The sequence below is a fragment of the Lutra lutra genome, chromosome 8, assembly GCF_902655055.1.
Source record: "Lutra lutra chromosome 8, mLutLut1.2, whole genome shotgun sequence".
In the NCBI taxonomy this organism is placed as follows: Eukaryota; Metazoa; Chordata; class Mammalia; order Carnivora; family Mustelidae; genus Lutra; species Lutra lutra.
Window position 1 is genome coordinate 109009794 of NC_062285.1, and position 18310 is coordinate 109028103.

Below are 18310 nucleotides of genomic sequence, written 5' to 3' on the forward strand. Positions count from 1 at the left end.
CACAGGGATTTCTTCACTTTCTCAAGAGTGGAAGTTTACATCTTCAACTGCAATCTGAGCCCCTCTCTGAGAAGAGAACTTGCTAAGAAGCCCATACCACAGTGATGAGTTTTGGGCAAGAGTTTGTAGTAGGGAGACAGATTTAGAGAGAGTATTAGGATAAAGAAGAGAGTGGAGAGAGAGAGTGTGTGCATGCAAGTGAAAGCAAGGAAGAATTTATATCTGCTAGTTGATTACTGGACCATTAGAGATACCCATCTGGATAAAGGTATTTTATCCTTACCCCAGTGAAACATATATATGTATTGATAGGGAGGTCTAATTTAAATGAATGAGATATGTTTGTATTGAATAATCTTCTGTTAAATGGAGTGATTCCATAATAAATATAAATAACTTGAAAAAACTAACTCTGGTCACACATTATTTTATTAAAGATAGTGGAGTGAACATAATACAGTTTATTGCAGATCTTACATACTCCTCTCCCTTGCTCCCACCATACCTTTAACAAGTAGTGACAAAAACCATCCCTTAGAAATTGAAGCCATATTTAAGCCTTCTCAAATTCACATTTCCTAAGTAGTCAAAAAAATATTAAGTAATGAATTTCAATTGTTCTTAGTAACTTAACAAAAGCAAAAGACAAATTTTCTCTGAAAGTTTCTAACTTCATCTGAGTCACAGAGAATTCCCACCATTTTCCAAGCAAAGAAAAAGCTCCCAGTCAAAATAAATTGACCATAAAAAGAAATAAACCATCTTATACAACAGAATGCAGAAAATGACCCACAATGAGTTGAAATTTTCAAGTCCAGATTATAAATTAACAATGATATTAAAATGTTTAAATAAATAAAAGATTAACAGTTATCTACAGGGAATAGAAAATTATAAAAAATAATTATTTAAATGTGGAAAAACAACAGATAAAAAATTTCTGAAAATATAAATTTAAGAATTCAGTGGATTAGTTCAGATGAAGAAAATAAGTCAGAACAAACCAGTCACTATGTAGAGAGACAAAGAAATAAAAGATGGAGTCAAATAAAACAAGTCTAATCAGAGCTCCAGAAGGAAGGGAGAAAGAGAATGGGTTAGATGCGTATATAAAGATATAAAGTATGAGAACATTCTAAAATTGATAAAATATACCAAGCCCAAACAATCCAGTGTAAGATAAACACAAAAGACTTTCACATCTAGATACATCATAGTAAAATTGTGGAAAACCAATATCAAACAGAGAAAATAAAAAAGAGAGGGGAAAAATATATGCTTCAAAATAGTAGTAGTTGGATGGACAGCTCCCTTCTCGATAGCAGAAGCCAGAACGCAGTAGAATGATAACTTTAATAGACTGAAAAGAAATAAAGGATAGCCTTAAAAATTCTATTAAGAGAAAACTTATTTGCAAGAATGAAGGCAAAATAAAAACATTGTCAGATAAAACTATGAGAATTCATCACAAGAAAAATTGCACTGAAGTCTGTAGGATATACTCTATGCAAAAAATGAAGGACCAAAAGGGTTGAAATGAAAGAAAGAAAAGCACAGGAAGTGACAAATATTTGGGTTAATTTAAACAAATACTGAAAGAGATAATATAATGTTCAATAGGGTTAAATATGTAGAATATAATACAAGGAATAATTTGTCAAGAGAAGGGTAAATTAAAACCATCTGTGAATTTTACACTGTCTTGAAAGAAATGATACTAAATTTAGAATACTGAAAGTATACATATTATAATTTCCAAGGTAACCCCTACAGTAGTAGAAAAGTAAACATTTCACAGCTAGTAGCAGGAAAAAAAAAAAAGTATCATAAGACAAAATTAATTGCAAAAAAAAAAAGTCCAGAAAGAAGAAAAATATTAGAATCAGCAGAAAAACAATATGTAAAAATAAATTAAATTAAATCTGCAATCACAATTAAATATAACCAGCCTAAATTCTCTAGCTAAAGACCAAAGATTTTTTTAGATTCAATCTAAAAGTCAATATAGAAAGTAAAAGAATGGAGATAATTCAAGAAAATACTAACCTAAAATAATTGAAGTTATACAATTTACTGAGAAAATAAGATGTAAGTAAAGGCATTAACAAAAATAAAGACTTTTAATTTATAATAAAAATTCAATTCTTGAGGAAGATATTGCAGTATGAAATTTCTATTCACCCTAATAAGAGCTATGTGTATCACCATTAATGACTCTTACATATATGATGTTGAGCAAAATAAGTTACTGAGATACACCTACACTATGATTCCAGTTACAAATTTTAAAATCAGGAAAAAGTAACAACTTTTTTAGGGATAAATATATATGTGGTTAAAAAAAAAAACAAAAAAGGAAAAGGAAAGGAAATCAGAAAATGAAGTAACACAGAATGCAGGTTAGTGTTTTTACTGGGAGAAAAGGAAAGGGGATGCAATAAAAGAAGGTCGTCTTAGGTAGTCTTAAGGGGATGGCAATATTTTCATTGTTAAAGTGAGTGATGGTAACAGGAGTATTTGCTATAATATTTTTCATCAAAGTACATATGTATATTTGTATATTCAGTCTTAAGTTTCATATCTTTTAAAATGGTGAAAGGATAAATGACATATTTAAGATAACATAGCTAGCAATGATAGCTATAATCTTTGGTTCCTGTTTTGTTTTGTTTTGTTTTGTTTTGTATAATATATCTTACTTAACTTCCTTAATAACACCTCTGATTCTCTATATTCTTCAGTGGCCCATGTATATCAAGATATAGGATATGTTAAAACAGACTTAATAGGTTTGGGGGGAAACATATGTAACATTTTTATTTTATCATCTCATTTAGTAGCTCAAATATACATTCCTAACTATATAGTTCCCTAGTCTTATATCTTATTTTGAACAACTGTCATTTTGCCTGATCTAAATCTCTTTTCCCTTCCATTCACAGAATTCTTCTTTACTTTACCATCAGCATATTATTTTAGATCAAGTTAACTCTTCCTGCTCCTGCCAGAGATGAGCAGATGACCTATAACCTGGACCTGGTTCATGAGACTACTACCCTTCTTAGGTTAGGCATGTGACCAAACCCAGACCAATAAAAGCCCACCAGTGTTACATTAGATTTGTTGGGATATTCTTTCTTTATCTAGTATTGTGACCAGTGAAGACTGTAAGCATGGAGGGATCAGACTGAGAATGTGTCCCACAGAGAGCATAATGCCATCAGAAAATGGAAAAAGAGAAGAAATAGATTTCTGATGACATTATTTTGTCTCCCTAAAGTAAGGAATTTGAGCCAACAACTGCCTACTTCTTGTTTGCTTATGGTAATTTGAGTTGGTTTCTGACACCTGTGACCTAGAAGTGTTGACTATGTAAACCTTTACAAAAACCTTAAATTAAGGATTGAAGCTTAGAGGTCAAAAGGAGCAAGGCAAGCAAATGAGTTAATTGAGCCAGGCAAATAGCACCCACTTTCTTACTCTTTTGTTTCCCAAAAGAATAAAAACATCACCATTTTTAAAATAGAATTTGTAAAAATTTTTTTTTCCAGTTTTTTGTTTGTTTTTGTCTTAGCCAAATGCTACTAGCAATAGAACACTTGACATTGTTGGATTTGGAAGATTCATCCCCCATCAGAACAAGAAGTTGTCATTAGGCAACTACAGACTTTTTTTTTTCCCCCTTGCTATTCAAGCACACAGGCTCAGTGTGGATGTATTATCTAATTTTTCAAGGGAAGATGGATTTTTTAAAAAATTATTTTGGAGATATTCCCCAATTCTAAAAAAGTTTATTTTAAAGACTGGGTGTGCCAAACAAAACATTTCCTCAGATAAGATTCATCTTTGGAACTGGCAGTTTGGAATATTTCCCTCATGGTAATTACCACAGTGTTTTTGTTTTTGTTTTTTTCTTCTCATTATAACCCTTTAGTTCTTTTACATCATTCTCTCTCTCTCTTTCTCCCCCTCACCACATCAGTTTATAGCTTCTATCCTCCTTGAATTCAGCTTGACCACATCTACTTGGTAGTTAGAAAAAACTCTAACTTGGTTAGTGAATTTAAATACAAATAATTGTAAATTTTTTCATGCTAAGGAAAAGATATATTCATTGTTTGTATCAGCTAATGACTATTAATTTCTAGTCCTTTTAATTAAATTAACCAAGACAAGAAGTATTTTTAAACATTAGAGATGTGCTGCTAAATATTCAGAAAATACCTTAAAAGGTAATCTAGATAAAAAGTATTAATTATATTATGTTGTCAGGCATATTTTGGAAGACACACACACACACACACATCACAGCCATTGAATTAAAATTAAGTTTTATTAATCCACAAAGAAAATTGCTTTGTTGAGTAAGATAGATGAAGTTCTGACAGGCATGGATATGTTGATATTCTATTGGATATTTGACCTTTTTTTTTTCTTAAGATTTTATTTATTTATTTGACAGAGAGAGAGAGAGATCCTAAGTAGGCAGAGAAGCAGGCGGGGGTGGGGTGGGGAAGCAGGCTCCCCACTGGGCAGAAAGCCCAATGTGGGGCTCCATCCCAGGACCCTGGGGTCACGACCTGAGCCAAAGGTAGAGGCTTAACCCACTGAGCCACCCAGGTGCCCCAATATTTGACCTTCTTAATATCATAAAACAGAAAGGAAGACTAGGAGAAAGTTTGGAATTTGCTTTTTCAGGATAAAAATGTCTGAGTTTATTTGGTTAAAGGACATTAATAATGAATAAAAGGGATACGTGAGCCTGTTACTCAAAGAATATTTTGGCAAACGCATATGCGTCTCTTTTTCTCAATAGCATAAATGATTATAATTAAAATATATGTTAATCCATTTAATATTGTATCATTAAGAGTAAAAGCAAAGGACATTATTACAGAATTATAAATTGGCTTGGATTGCTAGACATAACCCACCAGCAGAAAAATTTGAGTCTATTATGAAGGCTATAATTAGGACCAACCAAGTAAATCAAGAAGTTATGATTCATGGAATCAGAAATACTGTTTAGGATACAAGCAGCCTATAAAGTCACAGTAATAACCTCCTTTGTGAAGGTGCTAGGATCATACCTGTACACTTACGGCCCATAAAAAATTTTTATCAGTCAGCTATTGCTACATTACAGACCACCTCAAAACTCAGTAGCTTAAAATGGTATCTGTGCCTTATTGCTTCCAACTCAGCACCATTGCTGGATATTCTTCTGGTCTTATCTGACCTTCCTTATGCATCTGTAGTTAGCTGTGGGACAGATAGGCAACTGTGCTAATTTTGCCTAGACTCATTCATATATCTGGAATTTGTCTTCCACTGACTGTGGCAAATCAGCTCCCCTGCTTGTGCTCACTCATCTCTCATCCTCCAGCAGGCTTATCCTTATACCAAAGGTTGAAGAATAAGAGGGAGAGTAAAATTATGCAAAAATTAAGTCTTAGTCCCTGAACTGATACACAGTCACTTCTGCCACAATCTGCTGGCCAAAACAAGTCACAGCCCCCTTTCAAGAGGAATAACTCCCCGCCCCCATAATGGAAGGAATCACAAAGTATTATGGCAAAATGTATAACTACAGGGAGGGTTGGAACATTTGTACCATTGTTGTAATCAGTCCATCTAAAGACATATAGCAGAGATAATGGGCATAGAATGCCTTTGAATTTTGTTTGAAAGAGGAAATCCAATTGCTATACATGTTACATAAATCCATTGCCCCTACACACATGAAACATGCATACTCTCCCCCTTATTCCTCTTAAAATTACTACATTGGGGGCGCCTGGGTGGCTCAGTGGATTAAAGCCTCTGCCTTCGGCTCGGGTCATGATCTTAGGGTCCTGGGATCAAGCCCCGCTTCGGGCTCTCTGCTCAGTGGGGACCCTGCTTCCCTTCCTCTCTCTCTCTGCCTGCCTCTCTGCCTACTTGTGATCTCTGTCAAATAAATAAAATCTTTAAAAAAAAATTACTACATTTTACTATAGCACCAAAGCCAAATGAGAAAGTCTTTTTTTTTTTAAGATTTTATTTATTTATTTGACAGAGAGAGATCACAAGTAGACGGAGAGGCAGGCAGAGAGAGAGAGAGAGGGAAGCAGGCTTCCTGCTGAGCAGAGAGCCCGATGTGGGACTCGATCCCAGGACCCTGAGATCATGACCTGAGCCGAAGGCAGCGGCTTAACCCACTGAGACACCCAGGCGCCGAGAAAGTCTTGAGCTAAAACTATTGCAACATCAAAGAGAAGGTAGAGAACAATGGTAAGTTATTTATGAGAAGCTGCTTCCTATGTGTAAAGCTGTAATGATAGCACATTGCCTAGGAAAGACAGCATCCTATGGCAAAGAGAGTGTCAAGACATGGCCTTGGGAGGACTTCAGAAATCCTGGTCTCCATCATAACCAGACTGGCTTCAAGTACAGAAAATAATGTCTCCTTTTTGGGGTATACAATTTTAGCACATGTGATTTTATATTGGATAGTGTTACCTGATGAACAGGGAAATACCACGTTTCAGAGAGGCAGATTCCACTTCAAGCTTTGTTTAATCAGACAATATTCGATGTTCAATTTTGAGAGATTCTTTGAGTGTTACCTTTTACTTCATTGACTATATTATCTGTGGATAATTAAGTCAGATATCTTCCTAACATTTCAGGATATCACTTATTTACTAAGATTGTAAGAGTTACAGAAGTTTGTTTACATTGGTTTTTAAAGTGTTTCAAATTTACTTAAAACTTACCTAAAAGAATGTGATCATCATATATCCATTATCCCTACTCTCAAATATTGGTACCATTTTTATCTCCCTCAACCTACCCTAATTCCTACCTCTCTCATAGAATTAATCTTTATGTCCTGTATAATTATTTCTTTGATTTTGCTTTAATGCATCCTCTTATCTCATTGTAATTGTCACAACCAACAATACAATAACATTTCTCAGAGTACTGCCTAAAATAGGATTTATATTTAATCCTTTCCAATTTAACTGCATAATTTTATCTACATGAGTGTTCTAAAACACAAGTCTGAAGATCATTTCACTATTTTTCATCCTTCCCAAACTCCCAGAAAGCACTGGGAAAAGTAATGACATCATCATTAAGATACAGAAGCTTCCATAAAATATTTCATTCTTTTTTTTTTAATTTAAATTCAATTAGTTAGCATGTAGTACATCATTAGTTTCAGATGTAGTGTTCAATAATTCATCAGTTGTGTTTAACAGCCGGTGCTCATCACATCATGTGTCCTCCTTAATGCCCATCACCATCCCCCACCCATCTGCCCTTCCACAACCCTCCTTGTTGCCCAGAGTCAAGAGTTTCTCATGGTTTGCCTCCCTGTCTGATTTCTTCCCATTCAGTTTCCCCTCACTTCCCCTATGATCCTCTGCACTGTTTCTTATATTCCACATACAAGTGAAACCATAATTATCTTTCTCTGATTGACTTATTTCACTTAGTATAATATCCTCCAGTTCCATCCACATCTATGTAAATAGTAGGTATTCATCCTTTCTAATGGCTGAGTAATATTCCATTGTATAAACCACATCTTCTTTATCCATTCATCTGTTGAAGGACATCTCAGCTTCTTCCACAGTTTGGCCATTGTGTTCATTGCTGCGATGAATATTAGGATGCAGGTACCACTTCACTTCATTACATCTGTAATTTTGGAGTAAATATCCAGTAATGTGACTGCTGAGTCATAGGGTACTTCTATTTTTAACATCTTGAGGAAACTCCATACTGTTTTCCAGAGCGGCTGTACAAGCTTGCATTCCCACAAACAGTATAAAGAAGGTTCCCCTTGCTCCTTATCCTCACCAACATTTGTCATTTCCTGTCTTGTTCATTTTAGTCATTCTAACTGGTGTGGGGTGGTATCTCATTGTGGTTTTAATTTGTATCCTGATGCCAAGTGATGTGGAGCATTTTTTCATGTGTCTGTTTGCATTTGTTTATCTTCTTTGGAGAAATGTCTGTTCATGTCTTTTGTCTATTTCTTGATTGGATTATTTGTTTTTTGGGAGTGTTGAGTTTGAAAAGTTCTTCATAAATCTTGAATACCAGACCTTTATTAGATATGTCATTTGCAAATATCTTCTCCCATTCCATAGATGGCATTTAGTTTTGTTGACTGTTTCTTTGTTGTGTAAAAGCTTTTTATTTTGATGAAGTCCCAATAGTTCATTTTTGCTTTTGTTTCCCTTTTCTTTAGAGATGTGTTTTGCAAGAAGTTGCTGTGGCTGAGGTCAAAGAGTTTGCTACCTGTGTTCTCTAGGATTTTGATGGATTCTTGTCTCAGTCTACTTCTATATTTTATTTCTTTGCCCTTTCTATTCTTCTTCTGGATTTAAATCCTTGTAGATCTATAAAATTTGTATCTAACATTCTCTATGCTACAAATAACCTCTGCTTTTTTCTGATTAATTCTAACATATCCTTCTGGCTTCATCTTCAAAGTTACTTCAAAGAATCTTACACAATCTATATTAGGATGGGTCTTCTGCTTATATGTCTCTCATAACACTTACTATCCTATATGGCTCTCCCAGGCACCAAATGACTATATATTGCTTAAGGAAATGTTTCCTGTTGTGTGTGGTATGAATGTTTTTTTAATAAATATTTATAAAATGGTTGTCATTTACCCAACAGAAGACAGAGACAGAATCCAAGATTTCCCTTATTCCATATTTTACTCTCAAAAAGTCAATTGTAAATACCTCAATTAAATGGTATTCTGAAAGTATTCAGCTTCCACAGTCTAGAAACTTAAAAATGGATGATTCTGAGACACTTGGGAGACTCACTCAGTTAAGCATCTGTCTTCAGCTCAGATCATGACCTCAACTCCCTGAGGTCAAGCCCCATGTGCGGGTCCCCTACTCAGCAGGCAGCCTGCTTCTCCCTCTCTCTCTGTCCCTTCTCCCCACCCTTGCTCATGCTATCTTGCTCTCTCTCAAAAAAAATGAAAAAAAATATTTTTTAAAAATGGATGTTTTTAAGGGAATATAACATAATTCTGAGTTTAATAAAGTGACATAGAATCAAGAAGTTGGAGGAAACCCAAAATCATCTAGTAAAATCCCATCTACTGCAATAATAATCTTAATAGTGTCTACATGTATATTCTGAATGTGTTCTCAGTTGTGTTTTATAAAGAACCATTTGGAGAGTTGTTCACTCTGTCTGTCTTTACTAGAAAATTATCCCTATACTGCTTAAGTAATGAGTATTATTTTTAGGGCTTGGTATTTTTTTACCTTCACTCTAAACAAGACTAAAACCAAAGTGTCTTGAATAAGCTTATGCTGTCTATTTAACAGATTGCAAAATGTCTTAAAAATGAACTTTATTAATAGAAAAAGCATGATTAGCCATTTGCATGTGATAGAAATGAAAGCATAAAAGAAGGAAAGTAGTTTCTTTTATTATATATTTGACATTATAAAAACTCATTTCTGTTCACTACTTATATTAGCATGTTATGAATTGAATCATAGCTTTAATCCATATAACATTACAATGATTTCCAGAGTAATTCAATCATAGACTAAGGGCAAATAATGGCCACTCCACTTTTAATCACTTTAGAAAGCTGTAAACACAGATGGCACCAAATATAAAATAGTAGGGCCTATAAAATAATAACAGCTTTTTCTGTCATTAAAATAGCTTCCACTCACAGTTTTAGGAGATATTTCAATAGAAATTAATTTATTATGATTATTATTACAGACAGTAACTCTGAACTTGGAATTTTATTTTTCCCAGTGCAGACTTTCTAATTCTTGGCAACCTATTTTTAGGAAAGGTTATTAACCTACTTACACATATATATGGATGGACTTTTTTATTGCCATTCACATACATTTGCTCTTCCTCTCATCTCTCAACTATATGCCCCACTGTCTCATAGAACACCATGTCCTTCTCTTCTAATCTCCCCCTGTGTACTTCCATTCTCTTAAGACATTATGGGAAAAGTTATGTGGGGGAATTGGTGCATTCTCCAAATAAAGAAGTTGTCAAAAGCCAAATTGGCTCACACTCTCCCAAGTAACTTCACATGATGAAGTAGCATTTTGCAGCACAGACTGTGTAATAGATAGAGACCGTACAAAAAGCAACATAATATTTGTTAAGTAGTGACAAGGATTAAAGAATGTGTGTGGTCAGAAGAGTTGCAAAGGTGAAGTACAGGCACCCCTATATGATCTTTGAACACAGTTGGTAACTGTCCGAAATATTTGCTGTTAGATATATTTGTAAAATAAGCTCACTCAAGACACACTTGGTTCAGGGTACCTGGGTGGCTCAATGGGATAAGCATCTGCCATTGGCTCAGGTCATGATCCTAGGGTCCTTTGTTCAAGCCCTGCATCAGGCTCCCTGCTCAGGGGGATCCTGTTGCTTCTTCCTCTCCCTCTGCTGTTCTCCTATATGTACTCCCTCTCTCTAATAAATAAAATCTTAAAAAAAAAAAAAAAGACATGCTTTGTTTTTGGCTACATTTGCTGGTAGCAGAAGTAGAGTTCTTTTTGTTTTTTAAATTTTATTTACTTATTTGACAGACAGAGATCACAAGTAGGCAGAGAGGCAGGAAGAGAGAGAGAGAGAGGAGGAAGCCGGCTCCCCGCTGAATGGAGAGCCCAATGCGGGACTCGATCCCAGGACACTGGGATCATGACCTGAGCTGAAGGCAGAGGCTTTAACCCACTGAGCCACCCAGGCGCCCCAGAAGTAGAGTTCTTGATTATATTCCTTTTGTCCTACTAGGAAAGGAGCCTATATTTAAACCTTACCTGGTTTTCTGAGGCTTGTTGTCCTCACTATTGAGAGTTGAATTATTTCCTTGGTCACTGAAAGCTTTTCTGATATAATGCTGATATAATTACACCATGGCCATGACATTACTACTCTTATATATCTGTCTCTTCAATGCTTCTAGACACACTGACTCTAACACACTATATTCATCTCAAGCACAAGATCTGTTATATACTTCTTCATATCTACCATGATCCTTGTTAAATTATCTTCCTCAAAGATGCTCAGTGAATAATTTTAAAATGTACATAGGAAGAGATAATTGCTGAAAAAATTTCTTCAGTATTACACCTACGGTGTAGCAATCTGTCTTTGAGGTCAAACAGAGCAGGCATCATACCTAGATTGTAAGTGAGAATTTAGGGTAACTAAAAACAAGTTAATCTCTTCAACATCAATTGCAGAGGAACAAAATTATCACAATTATTACCTAATAATGGATACATAGCAATAGAATTGTATGACAATCAAATTAGGCAATAAGTAAATTTGGAATGTTCTTTACATATAAGACACACTCGATATAACTTATGTAAATTCTAAGTAGTAAAAGCTTGATTAAAAGGTCTTTGAAAATAATTTTATTATTACAATATGGACTTTTTCCTATAATAAAAATGTGTTTTTTAAGATTTTGTTTGAGAGAGAGAGAGAGAGTGAGCACGCACACCAGTAGGGAATAGGGGTAGAGGGAGAAGCAGACTCCCCACTGAGCAGGGACTCCAACACAGGGCTCCATCCCAGGACCCTGAGAGCATGATGCAAGCTGAAGGCAGCTGTTTAAGTGACTGAGCCACCCGGGCACTCCTATATAGATTTCTTAAGCAGAGAAATGTATAAATTCCAAGAAGTCCTCTAAATTGATAATATATGGGGTATTTTATCCTTCAGATCTACTCTGCACTCTATTAAACTCTGCTCTGTGAGGCAGATTTGTAAGAATTAAATTAGCAATTTCCCATGTGTTTTAAATTCAGGTTGGATTTGGCCAATAGGAAACACTAATAGAACAAAGGGAGAGAGAACAAAATAGCCAGGTTATTTTCCCCTGTATCTTTCCTGCAAGGAGACTTGAGTTGGCAATTTCCTTTGGCTGAAGGTACACGCCAATTCTATAGAATTACTTATCTTTTGGGTTTCTATAACCACCACCTCACCCATTTTCCAACAGAACTAGGAGTGGTAAGAGGTTTGATGTTACTAAACCCCAAAGTAACCTTCATAGTTCTACTACATGTACAGTTTTGTAAATATTCCCTTTGTTAATAAACTGTCTTCAAATGCAAATATATATTGATTTGTATATATTATGATAAAGAATGCTATCTAAATGTCAAAGTACTCCATAACCAACTGCTACAATAAACTTCAGAAGCTGAAGATATTACAGGGACTGAAAAAAAGAGTTTAAGAAATTTCCTGGAAAATGTGATACACAAATCTATAGGTCCATATAAACACGACTGGCATGCCTGTTTACTTCTTTCTTCTAACCATCACACAAATGCTGCATTTGGTCTTCTATTTATTAGGGAGATGACCAAAGGGTAAAAAATTGGGCCCCAGATTTCAAGATATATTCCTAAAAAAGTGGAATGATTGAAAGTTTTTTTCCTGCTAATTTGGTTTTCAAACTTATGGCTTCCTTTTAAACAACAACAACAAAACAAGACACCTCCGTCCTACCAATTTATACAGTATCTCTTCTCTTTCCTTTAAATAGTCACTCTTACAGGCTGAGTGAAGACATTTACTGTATTTCATTATTCTTAGTCTGCAATCTTATTTCAATCTCCCATAAATTCCCTTCTTGAAATCACCCAGGAACTTTGTCAACTTAGTCTTTCAAATACTCATTATTGTATTCCTTTCTATAATGTGATACCATTGCTCAAACCCATCCCCTTTGCCTCTCTTCCTTCTCACCTGATTATCCTCCTCTTCTTGTCTTCCTACCTAGACACTCCCTTAATGTACTCTCAAACATTTTCTATTAATTCCCATTATTTTTTTTAAGATTTTATTTATTTCTCAGAGAGAGCGCGAGAGCGAGAGCGAGCGCAGGCAGACAGAGTGACAGGCAGAGTCAGAGGGAGAAGCAGGCTCCCCACTGAGCAAGGAGCCCGATGTGGGACTCCATCCCAGGACGCTGGGATCATGACCTGAGCCGAAGGCAGCTGCTTAACCAACTGAGCCACCCAGGCGTCCCTAATTCCCATTCTTTATCTTGAAAGAGCTTATTCTCTGCTCAAGGCTCCAACATTGCTGGTGACTTCTATATAGTTAAATTCACTTGTTAATTATTCAGAACTGAACAATGAATCTCATTTTATTCTCCAAATAGGCACTACAATTTTGAGGTGGGGTGTTGCAATAGCTTCCAATTTCCTGTTCAATATCAATATAATATTTATTTTTTCACTCTGATCAGAGTGACTGGATTATGTGACTTTGTTATTAAAAAGTTTTCCCTTAATCTGCCTCTTTCTTTCCATTCCTTATGACAATCACTTTTATCTGGCTAGGATTAAAACAGCAACCTATTTACAGATCTGCTTGTCTTCAGTTTCTTCTTACTGCACTTTTGTAACATACGGCAACTTGATTATCATTCAAAAACACTGGTTATACTGAGGTATGCCTCTGTACACACAAACATGCCCTCAGGATAAAATTTGATCTCTCAAGTGTGGCTTTCAAAGTCTTTCCTACTCACTCTCCCCACCAACCCCACTCCTCCTACCACCTTATCTAATCACTGTTGCATACAAATATTCTATAGTCATTTTATTCTTCTTTTGGTTTCACCTCTTTGTTCATTTCTGGAGACTATTTCTTTCATAACTGCTTCATATACTACAATATCACTGTATGCCTTCTAATAATTTTAAATTATAATTTCTCAAGATTAAGAAATAAACTATGATCCAGCCATAAAGTTTACTTCTATGAAGATAAATGGATTATTTAATAAGAAAATGTTCATAGCTCTTGGTAATCTTTTAAATTATAAAATGTAAATTATATACACACAGATGTAATACATATGTTATATTAATACACATTTATATACCTAAATGTAGAGTTTTTTTTTTAAATATAATTTTGGAGTTTTCTGAAAAAATATACTAGTTATATAATGATAAAAAAAAATAGGTCCAGGATTTGTAAAAACATTAAAAATGTACTTGTCATACTTCAGATATGGTAGACTAATTCTGGTATAAAATTTTTTGGAAGTTTTTATATATTTTTATTATTATATCTATCATATTTTCTCCATATACATATTATTAATGAGCCCCAGCTCTGTGGTTTCCATCTTGAGGTTTCATCCTGTTGTTATAATCAAAATCTGGCTTCAAGGTAGGTATTGTGTGGAATATTAGAAAAGATTTTCTGCACTCTGCTATAAACACTCCAGGCTATCATATTGACATTTTTGAGGAACCACTGTTTAAAATTTTTCTGCAAATGGTCTCTGGTTCTCTCATTACTAACCCTTGAATTGATCATCAAATGTCTAGTTACAAAAGAAGGAATCAAAACTGATTTTTCCCTTCAGTCATTACTTTGATAGTTGAAATAAAAAAGCCTGTAGATCTTCAAAAAAAAAAATCTACATTTTGTTTAACAAAAAGAGCAACTAAAAGGTAGGTCTAAAGGACTGTACCATTTAGTCATATAAGAAAATTCTCATTATCCACACTGTCCAGTGTAAGATTTAGCTCAAACAGGCAGCAAGGATGAGGAAGACAAGATATAATCTCTGATCAACTAAAGGATGTTTATTGAATACACGTTATATATTCAGCATAATTTCTTCCTACTTATTCTGATAGGAACATGTTTCATGCTATTTGGTTTCTTTTACTGTATTGTTGAATCAATTTATAGTCCTACAATAATAGGTAACAGTGACAATCTCATCCTGATTAATGCTATTTTTCCAAAGTATGTTCTTGATAACTGCATATTATACCTCTAGCCCCTTTTTCTCTTTCACATTGACAGCCATATTTCAGTTCCTGAAAATCTCAAAGCCATCTCAGTTTTAGAAAAAAATTAAACTGAACTCATTACCTTCCCCCAAAGTTTGCACTCTCTCTTGTTTCTATCTCCATGAATGAGGTCAAAAGAGTCAATTTATCCAAGCTTAAAGCTTCAATGTCAACTACAAACATGGTCTCTCCCATTTCTTCCCACGCAGTCAGTCAAATCCTACTAATTTTATATATTTGTCTTTCAAATACTTTATCCAGCTGTTATTGTTTTATATCTGCCTTTTCATAAACTCCTACATCCCAAGTGGTTCCTTTCTACCCCCAACAATCTTTTGTACAGGTACTAAAATTATCCTCATTAAAAAAAAATGAAAAGACAGACATTTTAAAAGTTTCTTGCTTAGTATATTTATCCTTCTCCAATGATTATTATGAAAAGTCAAATTCTTGAACATGACAAACTCTCTACAATCAAATTTTTCAAATCTGACCTCTCATCTATCTATCTCACTCCTTTTATATAAGTCAAAACTCTCTCAACCCCTACCTGAATCTTTAGCCAAAAGCCAGCACCAATTGTAACTTACATGAGTAAGTAATTTTGAATACCCCAGCCCTCCTTAGGCCACAAGATGAAAGCAGTATAAGTAGTACCACATGGAGCAAACAAGACTAGTCCAGGCAAGTTCAGTTAACCTCAGAGAATTCACAAAAATAAATGAAGTTGTTAAGTGACACACCAAAAATAAATAAATTAATGAAACAGTTAATCCACAAAGGTTTCATTAGCTATGCATTTATATATAATGCATTCATGTTCAATCCAAGTAGGCTTCTAATTCGAGTCATTCTCACTTCATTCAAAAATCTCACCCCTAAACATCTTCTTATTTTACATTTTTCTCTTTTCAAACATCAGTTTATTTTACATTTAGAATAGAAAGAATGTTTTCTAATCTCTTTGCCTTAGAATCTTGAAACCTAGATTTTAAATTTGTATCATGAAGTAGAATGAATATTACTTGTTAAAGGAAGCAACTTTTCCAAGTCTCCTCTTGCCAAATATTTATTGCTTTATTTATAAAAAAGAAAAACAGTAATGCAAGCAAACAAAAGCAAATATTAATGCTGAGTCCAAGGAATACATATGCTAAACAAGGATGCAGACAAGTGAACAAATGATTATGGTAGTATTAATCCTATTGAGCTATACACATGAGTTGCTTTAACAGTAAAGTAGGTAAGTACTAAAGTCCTAAAGAACAGGGTAGTAATAGGAATTACTTCCTATGAAGAGGAAACTATTTTAGTCTGAAGGTCAAGGAAGAGACAGCCAGGAGGGAAAACAAGAATAGGTGTATTTCCTGACAGAGTAATTAACATATAAAACTTAATGATCCAATCTATGAGAAATTTAAATATACTTGAATATAGGCATGGTGGATATTTGGCCACAAGGGTGAGAAATGTAGACAGACAGCAAGGTGACAAGATATGTATGCCCCCAGGAAGATTTCTGACAGCATTTTGCTGGTGATGAGAACAGGAAGAAATTTAATTTTTGGTGTTACCAGGTTTCTGTTTTACAAAGATCTCACTGAAAAATTAGGAAATTGGTATAAAGGTAGTAAAGGTAGAGGCTGGTATAACAGCTAAGGAAATGATGCAGTAAAGCAGGTTAAAATACACGTTTGTCTATACCTACACAGTGACATGAAAGGCATGAAAATAAAGGAACATATGCATGACAGGTTTGGGGAGGTAGAATATAAAGGGCTTGGTGAATGGAATTGTGAGTGGGAAGTTAACAAGGGCCCCTACGTTTTCCAGGAATTCTCAAGAAATCAAATTTAAGAGCAATCACAGTTGCTCTTAAATTGGTGAGTTTGAAGTGCCTATGGAATATCTGGTAGACATTTTAAATAGAATAAATAAGATTCCTATTATACCACTGTGATTTTTCTATTTTTTTCATTGTTAATAAAAATATAAATGTTAGTATTTGTTATATATCAGATAGAGTTAAAAATATCATATGCTTGTCTTGGGCCATATGGAAATTGTGTCCCTAATCAGTTTTGTACTATGCTTTCACTTTCAAAGTGATTTATTGATAAAAGGAATACAACCAGTTACATAAAATTGCATGTAACTGTTGAATACATGCATTTGAGGTCTATATTCAAATTAGTATTTTATTAGGTGGCAGGGAGAAAAGGCATGCCTACCTTATAAATAGAAAGCATCTATGCAAAATTCTACCTCTTTGTTATGGACTGTTTTGTGTCCCCCACCACTTCAACCAAATTCATACATTTAGGTTCTAACTGCCAGTATCTTAGACAATGATTGTATTTAAACATACACCTTTTAAAGAGATAATTAAGGTTAATTGAGGTCAGATGGATGAGGTTTAATTCAATCAGACTTGTGTCCATGTGAAAAGTTGGAGAGATACCAGTGATGCCCACACACAGTGAAAAGGCCACATAAAGGTAGAGAAGGCAATTAATTATCTACAAGCCAAGGAGAGTGGCCTCAGAAGAAACTAAGCCTGCCAACACCTTGATCTTGATCTTCCAGTCTTCAGAACTATGATTAAGAATCCTGCTTTGTGGTATTTTATTATGGCAGCCCTAGCAAATTAATACATCTCTTCTCATTTGGAATAAATAATTGAAAAAACACTTTAAATACTGTATCCTTCACTACCCACCTCCCCACCCCCAAAAATAATTTTTTAAAGATTTTATTTGTCAGAGAGAGAGAGAGAGAGAGCGAGCAAGCGCATGAGCATGCACAAGCAGAGGGAGCAGCAGGCAGAGGGAGAAGCAGGCTCCCTGCTAAGCAAGAAGCCCAACCCAGGACAAAAATATGGGTATGCTTCACAAATTTGCATGTCATCTTTGTCCAGGGGCCATGCTAATTTTCTCTGTATCATTCCAATTTTAGTATATGTCCTGCTAAAGCGAGCACTGCCCCCCTCCCCACCAAGGAAATAAATTGATGAATTTGTTTGTCGTCAATTTCTTTATACTCATCTGTGTATTACTAGTAGGCCATATCACTAGTCAAGCCATGTTCATGAATTTTGTGTTCTCTCTCCTCCTCCCCTAGCCCCCCATAAAAATAATTATCCCTTAAAGTTTGGCCATACTGTATTTCATACTCCTGCTCACAAAAATAAGCTCAAGCCTATCTACCAGATACATTTATTCTCTTTCATTTAGTCCTCTTACCTGAACTATTTTCCCTGACACCAACAGGTATTAGGAAACTCTGCACTTGGAATATTGGGTATTGGGAATTTGCTTGGTGATTCACAAAATTATTATCTTATTTACTTTGTTTATTGACTCAGATTTAGAGGAAAAGGAATAAGAAGTAGGGTCTGGTCTTCAATAACTTACCTCAACCCTATAAAAAGAAATATCCCATTTCTTATT

The 18310-nt window shown here is 34.7% G+C and overlaps 1 non-coding gene across 1 annotated transcript; it reads right to left on the bottom strand.

Moving 5' to 3' along the window:
* Positions 1 to 17733: 17733 nt before the first annotated feature.
* LOC125108068 (U6 spliceosomal RNA) lies at positions 17734 to 17840 on the bottom strand. The gene has a single exon (XR_007129758.1). It is a non-coding gene; the product is annotated as a U6 spliceosomal RNA (small nuclear RNA).
* Positions 17841 to 18310: the final 470 nt, after the last annotated feature.